Source organism: Branchiostoma lanceolatum, chromosome 1, assembly GCF_035083965.1.
Source record: "Branchiostoma lanceolatum isolate klBraLanc5 chromosome 1, klBraLanc5.hap2, whole genome shotgun sequence".
NCBI lineage: Eukaryota > Metazoa > Chordata > Leptocardii > Amphioxiformes > Branchiostomatidae > Branchiostoma > Branchiostoma lanceolatum.
The window spans coordinates 9,693,965-9,711,740 of NC_089722.1; the positions used below are offsets into that span (position 1 = coordinate 9,693,965).

Genomic DNA, 17,776 nt, shown 5'->3' on the forward strand with positions numbered 1-17,776 from the left:
GGTTCAACTTCTGATTGATAACTGGACAGGTAAAATCACTTTGTCCGTTGCTTTCACAAGTATTTCCTCAAACTTTTCTTTACTTACGAATTGCTTTGAAGAGGTCCACGCATTCTGTGCTACGTATGGCATAGTCAAGTATACTACCATAGCTACATCTTCTGAGATTTGTTGATTTCTTATCTTTTGATTACTGCAAAGCATTCAGGACCCAATGGATGTGACCCCTCGTGTGTTCATTTTTAGACGCTCGTTTCATCCAATCTATGTTACTATGAGGATTGTCTGTGAGAAATAATTCAACATTTTCTGGCGTCAGGCAGGTCTCCGGATTTGCACAACAAGACTGCCATAAAGCAGCTGAGGATTGCTGCCACTTGTTGTCTAAAGTTCTTTTTTTTATATTCTTTTAGATTGTCCATGAGTTTATGAGCGTTTTACGTGTGTGATATTTCTGGCTCTACATATTTGGCGTCCGACAGTTCTTCGGATCTTCACAGCAAGCCACTCAGAAAGCAACTGAGGATTTCTGCCAGTTGTTGGCTAAAGTTCTCATTTTATCTTGGACAATACCTCTTCATTTATATGATATATACTTTGAGATTGTCCATGAGCTTACAATGTGCTAAAGAAAGTCAGGTTTATCAGTGTAGTACGTATGTGATATTTCTGGCTCTAAACACGGCGCTTGCTGCAGATCGTCAGGCTGATTCCCGGCTCTGACGCACGCTGCTGGCCTGATGGGGTCGTTAAACGAGCAGGATGAAGTGCCATGACGTCTGCACAATAACAGCAGCGCCCTTCTCTCGCGAGCAGGCGTTACGTCACCCGTGTGTAAACCGTGCGGCTTTTCAGGGCAAATTTGTTATCCTCCGAGCCCTTTGTCGTAAAAAGAATGACGCATTTGGAGACTTAGAAAGGTTTTTCCTTATTCAATGTTTTGTTGATCAAAATTGTCGGTGACAAACAGGCATGTAGCCGTACATTCAGAAGGTCATGTAACGTAGACATACTTCTTGAGACAACAGAAAAGAGCTAACAAGAGGAAAACAATATTTACAAGGTCGTTGATGTACTACTTAGTTGCTAAGGGTTCCTGAAGGATTGTACGACCATCTCAACAACTGACCCTCCGTACCATAGATCTTCTTCTGACGTCTCGGAAAATCTTCAACATCGATCTTTCTCTACTTGTAATTTTTGTTTTCAAAGTCATCCGTGACGTGATTGTTAAAGCGGGCTGATTCTTTACATCTCAAGGAAAAGCCTATATCTTTAGGTTGAGCAAATTAGCCAGATTCATGTGGCATTATTCCTAGATTGGACTTATTACTCATTTCGCCACAACAACTCATAGTTACCATCTTACAATGTATAGAATTAAATTATTTTTTTCTGTTAGTTGTATTAATTGTGATGTAAACTGAAAATTTTAGGAAAGTACGTACATTGTATGCCTCACATGCATGTATATATAGCACGCACAGTCCTGAACGTTATAGGGTCAGTGCCTTTCTTCTGAAGACAGATGTGCGATTTATGGCACAGTGCCCTTGTCTCCCGTGTTAAAACTGTCATTAGTGATGGGCGATAAACTTCACAAATCTCCTTAACATCTGCTCGGTGCGCAGACTAGCGTGTTTGCCGGCGACATCGTTAAAATCATCGCATCAAATGAGGGTTTTACGATATGTTACGATGCGCACAAGATGTTATGTTGTACTTTTGGCAGGTGGCTGCAGTAATCGATTTGATGAGTTGAATCACTGTGATACGTGCAGGTAGATTTCATTTGTACGCATTGTTTGGAATCATATTGGTCTGTAGAAAGGACAACGAATGTTGATACTGCAAGTGAAGTTCATCTCTCGGGGCGGTGATCATGACTCAAACAGGCTACAGGTTTTAAAAAACTACCAAAACACATATTTTGTCAATGGTCTTGTCTTGTTGTTTTGCAAACGTACCCAAACTAGCGAAAAGATGTAGTCTTGCGGAAACCAACGGTGAAGGAGTTCGCTTTGATTTTGCTTTGGTTTTATCAACCAAATTGTGATACATCACTTTTCTTCCTGTAGGCCATAAAATAAAGTAAAATAATAAAAATATAGTAACTGAAATGTACTGTAAAATGTGTATTTGAATTAACTTGAGTAAGAAAACTTAAATAAGGTGAACTCCAAATCAGTGTTTAGATCAAAAGATCATAAAACAAGCCCGTGTATGATAATAATAATAATAATAGTAATAATAAGAATAATAAGAATCGTTTATTCGTCATAATATAGCATCATGTTCAATAATAATCATCAATCTCAAAGTCCTTCTACAACAACAGCTTCTTTCCACGGACTGCCAAACTATGGAACTCCCCCCCCCCCCGGCCAACAACCTACAAGCCTTCAAAACTACTATCTATTGAAATAATCATTCTCGATCAGCTTATATTAGTTCAATGCCTAGAAATGGTCAAATATGGCTTTGCATTGACCAAACCCGTTACAAAATGGCGCAGTGACCGGTAAGCTAAGGCAATACAGAAGTGGCTGATACAAAGAGACGTCCCTTTCCTACGCCCCTGTCGTGTGTCTGTACACCTATCCGGGTGACTGGAGGCCATCTGTTACCTGGCACGTTTAATACGGGCAGTCTGTCGTGATGGATGGGATGAGATACATGACTCAACACGCCATAGACAGGGTGGAGGACCCGGGTTAATACACACATGGAGACGGCTGATAGTATTAAGCGCACAGTCTGGCGTTGTGAAGCCAGGTGTATCTTCTACAAGGAGGACTTGAGAAAAAGATTCATTCGTGCGTAAAAAGACCAAAGACTCCGTTATTAACGACGAATAGTCAGAGTTCATAAAGCTCGAAGCGCTTGGACCTCAGAGCCACCACGCAAAAAGTTGTTTTGCAAACGTAGCCAATGTAGCGAAAAGATGTAGTCTTGCGGAAACCAACAATTTGCATACCTTTGATAGTATTGCCCATTAGGCCTTTGAAGCAGCAAAGTTCAAAGTACCGTGTCCTAGCAGCGAAGTTCAAGATGCAGTAGGCTTTACATATGTGTAGCTATTAGATCTCTGCAATGAACGACAAGAAGTTATGGAGAGCAAACTTCACTTGTTTCACCTCGCAGGAGGAGGACCTAATGATGATGATGATGACGATAAAATGGTGAGACAGACTTCGAGAAGACTGACGTTGCTTTTGAGCTCTGCAGTTATCAAAGTTATTCTTATGGTGAGTCGTACAGACAGGAAAATTATCATTCGATATATTTTATATACTACATTTATAAACACAGCCTAGAAGGCAATATTGGTGAGCCGCCGACACTGATGGATGTTTGAGGCCGTTCAGGTCCAAGTGGGACGGGATGGGAGGGTGATAAGCGCCCCGGGGCGACGCGATGATCGACAGAGGTTACCCTTCACGCCTCGGCGAGCGGGAAAATGCCATGTACGACGTCAAGACGGGCACGCTACACGCGTCGGGGCTGCCTGACAACCTCTCTGAAGCACAACAGAGTTTTATTCATGTATATACATGTAGTGACATGAAGCAGGAAAGAAGGAGCGTAACCTGCTTTTTTTAAACTGGACTTAATTCTCTATAAATTCATTTTTCCTGGACTTTATTCGTCTTTCCTGTTTTAATACCCCCATTCCCCTAGGACGGTGCTCTCGCCGCGGGCTCTCTGCGACCTAGAATTCAACAGAGCGTTGAACGAATTTCATAGATAAAAACTAACCATTTTTCGCTTTGTGTGTTTTGTTTTGTTGTCTTTTCAGTCATACTTTGAAATTTGGCATGCAATTCCAATTATGAAATCAAGGATTAGACAAATCCGATGTAGGCCGCGGCGAGAGCGCAGAGCGATCGCCGTCTGTTGGAATGAGGGCCTAAGGTATGTTCGGCCGTACTTTACCATGTACCAGAACACAAACTTTCTCTGCGTCTACCGTAGCCCTGCCGCCTATGATGAACCGTCCGATTGATCTATGCAAGGCTTTTTCATAAAGGAACGAGCGTGAATTGGAGAGTGATTCATTGGAAAGGGCAGACAGGGGAATAAACATGAAAGGGCGACGTCGCGATGCCCGTGTGGTTAGAGTGTGAAATACCAAGTGCTGTTCACGACAGAACCTAGCTAGAGCAAACGCTGTATGCTCAATTCACCTCAGCTCAATACTAACCTCCTTATAACCTTTAGTTGCTTTAGTTTGGTCTGAAACTTTAGAAGACGACTTCTGACATATAGATAAATGAATGACAACAAAAGGAAACTGTTTTGAATCCAAATCACACTATGTAAGACTGCCGTGATCCTCACAAAAAGGCAGGGAGGGAAATTTGTAATGACAATGAAGTTCTGTGATCGAAAAGTCTACAATTGGTGAGCTGAGTTGAAAATGCAGCCGTGGGCCGGAGGTGGACGGAACAAATATTCTGTAAGTTGATGAACACCTAGTTTGTATTATTGAAACCTTCGCCTCTAGAAAGTTCTTAGAAAGTTGCCGCTAGTTCAATGCAGGTTTACACACGTATAGGTGTACCACAATAAGTATAGTTAAACTCCAGAGAGGTCTTTTCTTGTCCCTAGGTTAACATTAGTCTGACATGTGTAAATGTCAGGCAAGTTGAGTGGGAGGAAGAGACCAGTGCCTCTTAAGATTTCCAGGAAAGAGGGCCGTCAAATCGTAGCGTCATTAGGTTTCTTGATCTTATAATGGACGGCTTATCATGAAATGAAATCACATTACTATGAATTCGGTATGTTCGCGCAATTCGGCTTGAGGCATCCTATGTGGTATGCAAATATATTAGTTTCGTCCTAATCTGACGTTCGATACATACTACATGTCGCCGTAGTCATACATTGTGGCACATTTGGCATTAAAAACCCGATCTATCTTAGCCTGCCTAACTTGACCTTAAATTAAGGTCAAATGTCTTATAAATTCTGTTAGCATTTCCCTGATCCCCTCTCACACAGTCTCAATCCCTTGTGATGAAGCTATGTGCTCGGCATTTCACGGGAATTTATTGATATTCACTCGTCTGGAACGAGGTTTACCCGTATCTCATGTGCATGGTTGCACAGTTGGGGTGAAGCCAGGACGCATTAATTCTCGTCCTTTCTATTTGATGACTTTTCGTGTAATCTACAGGTAGGTACCAGCCTTCACATGGGGACAAACTGAAAATTGGAAACTTTAAAAAGAGACTATTATCAGAAGTCGTCACAGACGATGATTTAGTTTCACTTTGACGGTAAAGTCAGTGATGTTGGTTCTTGTTGACACTCAATTATGAATCTATTGGAGGACCCGATTGCGAGGATTCAAGGGGCCAAAATCCTGGCATTATTTATAGAGCACACCTTTAACAATCGTTCATCAGTTAGAGCAAGAAAGTTAAAATCTTCTGAAAGAAATCAATGTATCACTCTGTAAAATTGGTGAATAATGGTATTTGGGCTGCCCAGGAATACAACGTATATTTCTGATATTCGTAGCTCTGGTTTACATAGAAAGTTTACAAAAAAATAAACATTCTGCCACATTTCTCATGTTCATCCCTTAATCATAGTCAATTACAGAGCTTCACTATGATAAGTAAATAAAAGCACAAAAAGACTTCATGCATCAGACTTCAAAAGCTGAAATGGCTTCTTAATTCAAGCTGTATTTTGCTTTTAGTGTATTTTTAAAGACAACATTCCCATAATCTATGATAAAACATATATTTCTTTGCATCTAAATCTCGGAAAGCCAGTAAAAGCATTTTCAAAAGTACACGGCAATCCCCGTGTCTAAAAGCAAAAACAAGATGACTCCACGGATTCCAACTAGTTTGTTTACTTTCAATAGTTGCAGATCAAAATCCCCATCTGGAGACTTAACTGTGATCTCCCAGCATCTACCTTGATGTGGCTGACATCCAGGTTTTACCATTGTGCGCAGACCGAGACGGCAACCTACAGCCGGTAATGGACGTTAAAGCCAGAGGGCTGAAGGGCATTGTGTTATTGAACACTTACAAGATGGTGATCATCAATTATCTCTGGCAGTGATGGCCTAGTTCAAAGTCACCGTCACAGTGCGACTCCAGAGAAGACCATTGTGCTACATTAAGTTTATTGTCCTGTACCAGTAGAAAACGAGACATAGAGAGCCTAGTAGAATATGATGCCCACCAGCCATACAGCACTGTTGTACACTACATAACGCGGTACAAATACGGCACTAAGTTTTCTTCCGGATATCTTTGCAACAATATATCGTTATCATTCTGTCGTTCAGCTTTGTTAGCGAGGACTTACTACATAAGAAACATTCTTTGATAACCAAAGGTTTTGGGAAACTAAAGTAGACCAGATTCAAGTAAAAATGTACCGAAATCGAGCAAACCGTACAATCACAATATCAGTAGGAACAAACGAATCGAAAATATGTTTGACATTAGTGCATTGTATTAAACCAGCTAATAATACTGTCTCAATAATTGTTCGAGCTTCACGATCTAGCACATACAAAGGCGTCATTGTGGAAATGCCCTCCCCGTGACTAAGCCTTGATGCGATGGTGGATGTGGTCTTAACCTGCGCTGGAGGCAATATGCCGGTATCATCCCATCGTAATCTGTTCATCACATTGTGCCGTGGGCGTTTATAACATACCTTATGGCGAGTAAAGGTGGACATATGCACTAGTCACTACGTATCAGACTAGGCCAAAGCTATCATAATCGTTAAGCAGAGGGTTATTAGTAAGCCTTATTGTGCCTGATGGAGCGACAAGCAAAGTGGCTGGTATAATCTACGACACGGACGAGAATTCGTGAACACAACGGACCGAAAGACCTTTAAATGGTTTTAAGTCCACGTATTTCTCAAAACGATGATAAATTTCAAATTCAATGTAGTTTTATGGGCTTTGTGAGCCGTGGGATTAAAAGATGACAAAGGTAACATCTGCTTTCCTTGAAATGCTAGTCCCCAGATCGATATGATGGCTCTTTTCTAGAAACCTTTCCATAGGGAGTATCTCAGTGAATTTTTCACAGGTTGCATGTATGTTTCATCCTTTTTTTCGGCGTCATTTGGATATTATTAGATGGGTAGTGACACGTGTGACTGGCCTTGGGGTTGTAAAAAATGCAGCATCTTCTTTGCCATCTTACGATGTCATTAATACGTGAGCGACATGTTAATTATTCAGTTATTGCTCTAGATCTGTTCATAAGTAGTTTTCGTCAAAAAATAATCCTTTGCTTACAAAAGAAGTTAACTTTTCACTTTTTATTTCATTTTACATTTTATGTCATTTCTTTTTACTTTACATTATCAAACATGCTGAAGTCTCAGGCAAATATCAAAGTAGCATAAACAATATGCATATGGTGTGCAAGAAAAAAAAGCTGTTTTGGTACTATAATTTCTATATACAGATACAAATTATCCCTTCAGACGATTCCGGGTGTATGGGTTACAAATATCATTCATGAAACCTACCCTGAACTATTTTTGATCGGTCCCCACATTGACGAATACATTAAACATGAAGTAGCGCTCCGCTCCCCGTCCGTATGTACCCTAGCCGGACGTCCTACAAGCCGCTCCCTCTGCTACTCCGCCGGCCGAGGTGTTGGCTTACAGAGGCTTGATTGCCGGCGTAGCAGAAAGCATTCTCGTGGTTAAAGATAGTCACATAGGAATCTGTTAGGTGAGGATGCGATGCAAAGATATGGGGCGAGTGTGCCAGCCGAGAACACCGGTTGTACGGTCTACGCTCATGGACCGTGCCAAACGTTGAGACACAGTGTTAAGGTATGTGACCTGTTCTGCTATTATCGATAACTTGTCATTAATGAAACTACTTTTTTTGGTAGCTGCTTTAAACGTCACGTCCTCCCACAGTATCCCATGTCCAGTCCGTAGGCGTGCGTGGAAGGTTTATTTTGTCATCAATGTCGGAGTCGTCAGATTTGACTTAAAATGAGATCTTGGCAGAATTCAATTCATTGCGTAAACACAGTTTCTTCAGAAATCATCCATTTTCATTCTAAAGACTTAGATGAACACTTTCTAACGAAGGCTGGTGATTTACACGATATTGCGCACCACTCTTTAGTAATGTTTCAGGTAGTCAAGAAGCTGATATTGATACTGGATACTGCGATATCTGCGTGAAGACTATGCTGTTAACATTTTGTCCACAACAGGCTTACATCATCTCAAAATAATGCTACTTACAAAACATTGCCATCTTGTTTGTTTCATCACTGTTTGATTGCAAATCGAATCCAATGCACTTTCAGCGACCGCAAAATCATTGTTTATAACGGTGAAATCAACGGGCCTCATTTGCAGATGACATTACTTTGAGCTATTTTCACAGCCATTACCATATTGATCAATATTTTTTTTCCAGCTGAAGATTTGTTTTTGTCAGATGGAATGAAAAAAACGTAGCAGGAATTTTCTTTGTGTCGGAATGGCATCCTTTAATTGTTAAGTCATTTCGTATCTTCAACAATACAAATTATTGTATTTGGCACAATTTCCCTGTAATCTCTGATTAAGTAGTTAACCTTGCTGTGTGCATTTTGTATGTAAGTATAATGAGTCGTGAATTATGAAATCATAACGCTTAATGGATTCTGACCCCATCTTCATGCCATAGATGTCCCACTATGTCGGGCATTTCCCATTGGCACTGATGTTCCATCACTATCAATTATAGCTATACGACTGTCACAGGCATTTGTTTCTTCACATGTCAGGAACTGTTTGTAATGAGAGTCGCTAAATATTTGAAAATAAGTTGTTCGATTGAACCGTACAAAAGAAACGAAAACGACCGGTTGTTTCTTTCATCTTGCTGGGATATCAAAATATAATCTATACTTTTTGAGTCCATAATCGTTCTCATATAGCATTCAAGAGTATAACGTTTTAAGATTAGGAAGAAAATACATATTGACACCATCATTTTGACGTCGATGATAGATATGAATCCAGATTAACGATTAACGAGACTTTCATTTTGTCGGGCTTGAGTCCTACCTGAGTCCTACCCAATCTTGCTTCACCATTAATTTCATACACATTCTCATTATTCCTTCAATATCACCACCTGACACTCTATTTATTCTTAAATTTTGCGTTGCAAAATGAGGACAATAATCGGTTAAAGGAATACGATTGACTGCAGCAAGCCGTTACTGAACAACTACAGACAGACAAATGTCTGGAACATGCTCGGGATAACGCTAAGATTGTGCTCGGCTTTGCAGAATGACGTCTTCCCGTCGACATGGAAATGGCGATTTCGGTGTCTATTAATTATATGAGTTCCCAATGTGGAAACAGCAAGCCCGAAGCTAAGGCTTACTGTGGGTTAACGCTTCTCAAAGACATGATGATTAATCATTCCTGCTTTTGATGCTACAGCGGACATCGCTCTTTTTTTCACAGATGTTGTCAACATTTACAACGGCATATCCAACAGTTGCGAATGATAAGAAATTTCCTGGATTCATATCTGAGAAATAGTATTATCAATAATACTTGGCTTGATTAAAACAAATTGTGTGGCACAATTGTCTATCTGGCGTTTTAGATCACGTTGTCGATTGCCGCCTAGAAGATGCTCTTTGATATACACCTGTAGGAAGGACAACATCCTCATATATTCCCGGGAAAGGTCCTTCATACCCATATATCTTTCTTCTCATCTATTGGCATATAAATGTTATTGATGCACAAGCTGAAAAAATGCCGTATCCTGAAAATACTATGGTTCCTGAAAGTAAAGTGGCATGTCGCGTCATGTATGTAACTGAAGGATATCCAAAAACTAATCACGGTTTAGTATTGAAGTTCGAATTCTGGTCCGGGTCCCTTAGGTCTAATCCGTTTAAGATTGGCTAGGAAAACCATTTGGTTACAAAGTCTTGTCTTGGAATCAATTCTAGTTCAGTTAGAGAAAGCTCTAATTCCATTGCGGAATCTGTGACTGATCCTCCTGTGATGGAGGTCTGTGAGGAAGCCTGAGCAGACTGTAGGCAGAAGGCGATGAAGACGAATCTGGTGTGCAGTACAGCGCCCAATAGATTACCTCTCCTGGAGTCGTTTCAATAAATTTCCTGGTAGGAAACCGGCCACTTGATAGGAAGGTTCGTGATAGGATTACTTCGATCTCTGGCCCGGAGAGTGGGGTGATTTCGTTCCAAGGACAAAGGATTGATCACAGTGTAAGTGGGAGCGCGCAGGTTATCTTAGGATGGTAGTTTATGTTCAGGGGAGGCGGATTGATAACAGCTATGAACACGGTGGAGTCTAGCAGCAGCATGCTAGTTTCTACTTCAGCACGTATCAGGCCACAGTCTTAAAGGGGCAGTCTTTATGGCATTGTTGCATTTTTTCCAAATCTTCGGACTGAAAGTCAGCATTTTATTTTTTTAAACAAGTGTTTCTACGTTCACTGACGTTCCTAAGTTCTACGAGTGATGGTGATGTTGTTGATACACGCCCCGGCCGTGTGGTTATGGGAGGGGTAGGGTACATAAGTCTTCCTTCACAACTGATGCCTACTATGACAGCAGATAAATCTATAGGAATAGTAACATATTCTTACTAAGTGTGATGTGCGGGAAAAGTGTACTGATGTTGACCCGTCACTGACACTGCATGGTGTTATTCATACATTTCCGCTAGATCTATTATCTTTGTGTTAGTTTGTCATTATGTAGCGTATTTTGCAATATTAGTGCTGTTATGAATGTGTACATAATGCAGATGTATTCATCTTCTTTCTTGTAATGTACTAATATATGTATTCCATCATTCATACTTAATTCGTTTACTTCAAAAATGTATTATTCAAATCCAGCAAGTGACTCGCATGTGCATTTGCAGCAATTGTCTGCGTTCCTGTGAGAAAATGGCAAAGTTTTTTTTGTTAGCTGAATTCAAATCAAGCGATTATGCGACTGAAAGTCTCCATTTATTCCACAGAACAATACAATGATTTGATAAGTAATTCCCAAGGCTTCATTTAGGAAATTACCAGAAAATGAATTAATACATGAATCCCCAAGGTGCTATTTAGCAAATGTTTAGAAGCTATGGGGCGCCGTTAAGTGTTAATAAAAGCGTACGAGTCTGTCATATGAAGTCACATGGGCATTACTAGAGGTGCAAGGTGAGGAAATAATGAAAAAATAATCACCAACATTTTGCAGAAGTTAGGCAACCAGAATATGAAATACAGTTTAATACACGAAGGCCTTTATTGCACATTCCTACCACACTGAGCTAAGTACAGGTCACAACAAAACATGATAAAATCCATAAGTACAAGATGCACTAGGTAACATTAAATAGTAGAAATAAAGGAACATGTATGATTTGCGATTAGAGGTTTGTCCAGCTGCATTAGGAATATGAGAATATATTTACAGCACGTGAAGAAAATAGAGAAATATGGCTGTACAAATCTATAAAGTGTATTTCTCTCCCAAGTACATTAGATTACAAAATGGCTTTCGTCTTTTTTTGCTGCTAAAATTGCCACATTACAATGAATCAATGTGCAAGGCCCTTTAGTTATATGTTATCTTACAATGATCTGTACTCAGCCCATCGGAACAGAAACATACAATTTCATTACTTATCAGTTCCACAGTTGACACAACCGTGCGATAAAAATAGAATTTTTTTCACCTCCCGATGATCTAGATTGACTGGGGCCATATTGGAAAATTTGCTATTTCCCCATGGAAGATATCAAAGCTCGTGAACGTGGTAGATAACGTGGTATTTTGGGAATACTTTCTCCGGTTACTTACTATTTTTTTTTCGAATATCACCAATCACTGCGCAAATCGATAGTGCTACTTGTGATACGCACACAATCTTTAAATGACTGGCGTCACGTTCCTCAAAACAGACTGCACAGCCTGCATGCTATCTGCATCTACGCGTACTGGTGAACATTCGGTACGCATTGGAAAGCCCCTGACTGTAAGCGTAGTACTACTAGGTTTGCGTGCTGAAAATATCTCAACGAAAATTTATGTTTCTTGACGACAATTCCCAATATGAATGATTTTTGTTAATAATCCCACCATTTAACTACGGGTTTCTCAAAATTTTTACATCTCCGAGGCTGTATCTGTATCTATATAGCCGGTATAACCGTCATTAGCGTAACACACCAGCTTCGCAGGCACGCGGCGCGGTAGCAGCTGGTTATATTACACCGAACGGTGAATAGTCGGTAGAAAACATCGTGACGCAAGTAGCTTGAAAAGGGCAGACATGGTTTACATTTTCCTCTGTTGATGGCAAAATCGTTTTAATGCACGTTTAATCGGCACCTGTAATGATGTTATGAAAGTTTGCAAATGTCAGAAGTCGGGTTGAGTCCCTTGTCGGAAAGGGTAAATGCGTCTCTCAGCTCCTGATCGTGATGGGATCATTCATTCGTGTCCTGAGGATACCTACACGCACTAATTTCAACAAAACTACTGAAAATCTATGCACAAGTTCCGTGGTAACATCACATGTCTTGACTCAAGGGAAATTATGATTAAGACTAGTGAGCTGCTTTCTTGCGTTCTATTGCTAAATTGCTGTGGATTTTCCGGGATGTATCAAATTCCTTACGAGTTCCTATCAAACAGGTCATACTGTACATGAAGGGCTTCTTCAAGGGCAACAATATATAACTAACTGAAAAGTTCACAATATTCATTCTCATGGCGTCCATTTTGATCGAAAACATGCTACCTGTCTCGCCATACACCCTGCATGTGGAGAATGGAGGATTGCCAAAGACGTGTCGATGTAGGTGACATGTTCAAGCCTATGGAAAATCAATGTGCTTCAATGAGGGATGCAGAGAGACCACAAGTCAAAACATCGGGGTGCTTACAGAATCTTGTCATGGTTACCAATTGATGACGGCGATGGTTATTCAAAGATGGTTTTGGTACATCCTCTCATTAGCATTGCTAGGATAACACATGTTTTTGCCAAGTGGTATTTTTTGGTTATTTAATTGTGTTGTATCAAAATTGTGTTGTGTTATGTCACATCCAGGACATTCTATCTAAACACCTCCTTGGTCACATCCGACCAACACGTCATTACATACGTAGCGTCAATCATAGAATACAAATGGCTGCAACCACTGACATGAAGCGAGCCACGAATGGGTCAGAGATTCTAATACGAGGTTTGGTTGAGACAATTTAAGGAAGAAGTCTCTTGCATTTCCAATAGCTATAGACAGCTAATGATCCGGGGGGGCTAAAAGTGCCCGCGCCAACTTTGACATCGTATAACTGCCAAACGACGTATGGTAGGACAACCAAACTTGGTGACCTTTCCTAAAATTTAGTTGGCAACAATATTATGATAAAAGTTTAAGTTTATCATTTTTCGTGTTGCCATGGCAACGGGTTTCTTGAAGAGGCATTTTATGCAAATTTCGCTTATTTCGATTTAAACATAGTTGTTTCCAATGTTTTCTTGCTCAACAACACTAGTTTCCTACATGTATAACATCACATGTGATTTAATGTAACTCTCATGATTAAATATTCATAAATTATGCTAATTTGATGACGTCATCGCTCAAAATCCAAAATGGCGGACAAAATCATTATTTTCGGTAGAAAACAGGCTTTTTTGCCTTTAAATTCGTCACAATTTTCTTAACCAGAATCATTCAGATTAATGTTTTGAGTCTATTTTGATTGTTATTTGGGATCATACATGAAAAAAATGTATTTTGAAAAATTTCAAAATGGCCGATCCAAGATGGCGGATCCCAGGGGGTCGCTAACAACACATGACGTCATTCTTCGACGTCATTTTGACGTCAAGTTAGTCACCACTGACGTGAAATGTCTTGGCATACCTTTTAATCAATAATACGCACTATTTTGTCTAATACTTTTAGATATTATGGGAATTCCCTATTTAGCCAATAAAATCACATCGATGACGTCATAATTACGTCATATTACGTCATTACGTCACCAAACTTACAGGAATTATAAAACTTCACGTGAACATCACTCCCTGCCAATTTGGTGATGATAGAGCATACCGTTCGGAAGTTATGATGGGGGGTCGAAAGAGCCCCCCCCCCCCCCCCGGTCCAAGAAGTCTCAAAAAAGCCCGGTCTAGATAGGGTTACAGTAGGTGCGGAATCTGTAAGCACTTAATGTTAGCGATTTCAACTGGAATCACTTGTCCTTGTCGAAACGATGGGACGTTATTGGAATATCTTCGTCTACTCTGACTTCGTCATGGTTGCTCAATGGAAGTAATCTATGTTCATTACCGGTCACCGTGGTTTTGTGGGTTGTTGATATGTATTTAATCCGACCGCAGTATCCTTGTCATTCGTTGTGCATTTACCCTTGACGACGTCTACTGCTAAAGATGATTACATTGGGAAGGCTCAAATTGGGGTTTCGAATACGTTGAAAAACGTTTTCGCATGATGATATTGGCCCTGCAAATTACATGGATAGTCTACAATACTCTTAATGATGGAAGCGTTTGCATGTTGATGTACCATATTGAAGACAAGTAATAGAATCACCCTTCATGAAAATACCGCTAACATATGCAATATATAGTATAAGATGATATGGTATGTAAGATAAGAAATGCAGCTCATGACATAACTGTTTGCAAACTTGATGATAATCATACGGTTGTTAAGGGAAGGCTTACAAAACTTTTCAAACATCCGTATGATCTGATGTACTTGCCAATGCAGCTCTTTTTTGCTTGGGAAAGATCCATCGAAAGACTACATCTATATCAAACACATTTCATACTACTAGACCTTGAACTTCATCAATATACAGCAGCACGCGTGGAAACTCCATAATATCCGCGCGTGAACTCTCGATGACTTTAGAGGCTCAGACTGGTAGGTTATTCTCTCAGCTCTTAAGTTTGGAAACTGACCAAGCAAAGTGGGGTCAGACGAAGGTCACTATCATGGGATTTTTGCCTACCCTGTACTAGTACTTTATCTAACGGTATGTGCCAGATATACCTTTTTTAAGACATTGAACTTGATGTGTTCACAAATGCACCAGTGGAAACTTCAAGATAATAGGACGCGTACTCTCGATGACGTGAGAGCATGGTAGGTTATTGTGTTGCCTCTAAAGTTTGGAAAGTGTGGGGGCATCCAAAGGTCACTGTCACTGGCTTTTTTCGTTCTCTCTGAAAGTACCTGTGGTTTTTCTTAGAGTAGAGATACAGTCTTCGAAATCCAAATGTGTACTAGGTCAAAATTGTAAATGTCCAACTTGGAAATACTGACTAATAAAGGTCTGTTAATGCGGTCGGGGTTTAGACTTGCATGGTCGTGACTGGAAAACTAGCGAACATCTAAAGTTGAAGGCATGATTTTACCCAACGTTTGGAAAGAACCTCGACTATCATTTGGGTAATTCAAAGGTTTGAAATGCACACACAAACACACACGCGTACACACACGCACACACACACACATACGCACACACAGAAACAAACACACGCTCACACACACAAGCATATACACACACACATACACACACACACACACACACACACACACACACACACATATATATATATATAGATAGAGAGAGAGAGAGAGAGTGAGAGAGAGAGAGCCCAAAGTGAAAGATGTTTTCTACGTACATATACGCGGGCCATGCACTCGATTGTTTTTGGATTCAGTACCACGGCCGTTCATGTGATTATAATTGCTCAAATTAAAATCTTCCTCATTATGACGACGAACGCATCGCATCGTGCTAATTCACTGTGGTTTAGGGACGTAAAAGTGATACTAACAAGGGATCTAAGACAAGGGAGCTGAGAAGCATATGTATCAAAACCGTGATACGTTTATATTTTGTTCCTGAACGTTTCATCACATTACAACCGACTGCAAGCGAGATTAAACCTTCAACTCAGTAAAACAGTTGGTCTTATCTGTGGATTACTGTATTCTTCTAAACGTATGGGCCCTAAAGATGCCCAAACTTAAGTTCAGTTCACGCTAAAGTGTATCTGGGAGACCTGGGAGAGGTGGTAGACAGAACGGTGCCACGGAAATCCCGGTAAGCAGTGAGGATTGCCACAGCTATGTGTCGGCAAGCATTTGTATGTGCAGCATTGTAACAAATGTCATGACTAACTACGTAATCATGTCATTAATAATTATAGTAATAATGAAAATTACAGTACGCATTACACATCTTAAAGGATTACGCTCCGTACTGAATATGTCATGATTACATTACGCCTGGCCTATATTGTGCACATAACAACATAAATAGAATCGATGGTTATTTCATCCCTGTCGGAGTAATATATTTTCAAGCTTAAGTATTTTTAGGGTTGCAGTCAAATATCTGCCTTATGGCAAATATGCCTGGACTCTACATGACTTGTGCTTTAACAAATATGAAGAAAGTTGTATATATTTCATTATTAAGGAAAGGGGAAAGCAACATTCTTAGGGCAATGCAGATGGTTATCAACCAATCTTGCATGTATCTTTCTGTACACACATGGTAGTCTATCAATATCTTAGTGCTTGAGCTGGAAGCGACCATAGTGCCCAACCCTCAAGATGAGGATGGGACTAGGTAAATATCTTAGTCATACGTTTCCCTCCGATCTTTAAGATGCCCTACACCGTGGTTCTTTTTCTTCTTCAGATCTTCCTAGTGCATCAAATCAATTTTTCTACATCAAGGAATATCTTTAACCTACTCTGAAGAAGATCAGTCATGTCAGAGAATCTGGCACACGAAGGTTTTTGCTCAGGGATAAGAAAGATGTTGTGGCTTGCAGGGATCGACATGTTGCCAGCGTATTAATGTAGCAATACATCACCATGGCATTAGCTTGCAGGGAACTTCAGGAGTGTGTATCTCCCTTCCAGTCAGGGATATTCTTAATGTTTATGTAATACTGGTTTCTATCATTCTTTGTTGTCTGCAAAACTAAGGTAACGTTAACTTTAGCTTTGAAATTGAAAAGACATGATCGTTTAACGCATTTTATATATGGTGTATATTGTACATGTTGTTCACGTTGAACATGGATGTCAGAACCGCTATATTATATTCGTTTGTGTCAATAATGGTTTTAATGCAAAACAAGACCTACGGTCATCCATCCATCCAACTTGAGATTGTGACATGCTCACACATATGAATTCAGTTCTGTAGTTCAATGCATTCATTTTCGATCATCACTTCCTTCTACTTCCGAATTGTCTGGGGACATATTTGAGGACGAGTCGTGCAGGATCCAATTTACATCGCAGCGTTCACAGAGCTTTGGGAGTTGGGTAGTCCGACATGTAATGTATGGTGTTGTAGACTTTGGCACTGAAATGCCTCCGTTTACCTATTCAGACCACTTGTTTTTGGCTCACATTTGACACTGAAGTCTCTTGTGATAGGCTGGATGAATGAATGGATTAGACTCGTCATTAACTGATCAGGTCGAAGTTCAAACGAAATAAAAAATGTCCAAGGGAGAGCCAAGGTGTCTTGACCTTTTTACCTAGACCACAATGCATCACCCGAACTGTGATATGAGGCTACCTGCATCAAAAGTGGTATTTTTTGTGTGTTTGTCTTTCTGTGCATGTGTCTGTTGGTGGGCGTTTCCAGATATTTGTGGTCAGCATAACTTGATATGGTCTGATTGGATTATTAGT

At 40.2% G+C, this 17,776-nt stretch overlaps 1 protein-coding gene across 3 annotated transcripts in view; it reads left to right on the plus strand.

Annotated features, from left to right (window-relative positions):
- Positions 1-17,776, plus strand: part of LOC136432815 (metabotropic glutamate receptor 1-like) — a 60,672-nt gene that overhangs the window by 17,336 nt on the left and 25,560 nt on the right. Inside the window, exon 1 of one of the 3 annotated variants that reach the window (XM_066424350.1) lies at positions 7,562-7,839. The exons of the other annotated variants lie outside the window; for them this stretch is intronic. The gene's annotated coding sequence lies outside the window, so the exon portion shown is untranslated. Of the gene's footprint in view, positions 1-7,561; positions 7,840-17,776 lie in introns of those variants that run through there. 3 annotated transcript variants of the gene reach the window in all.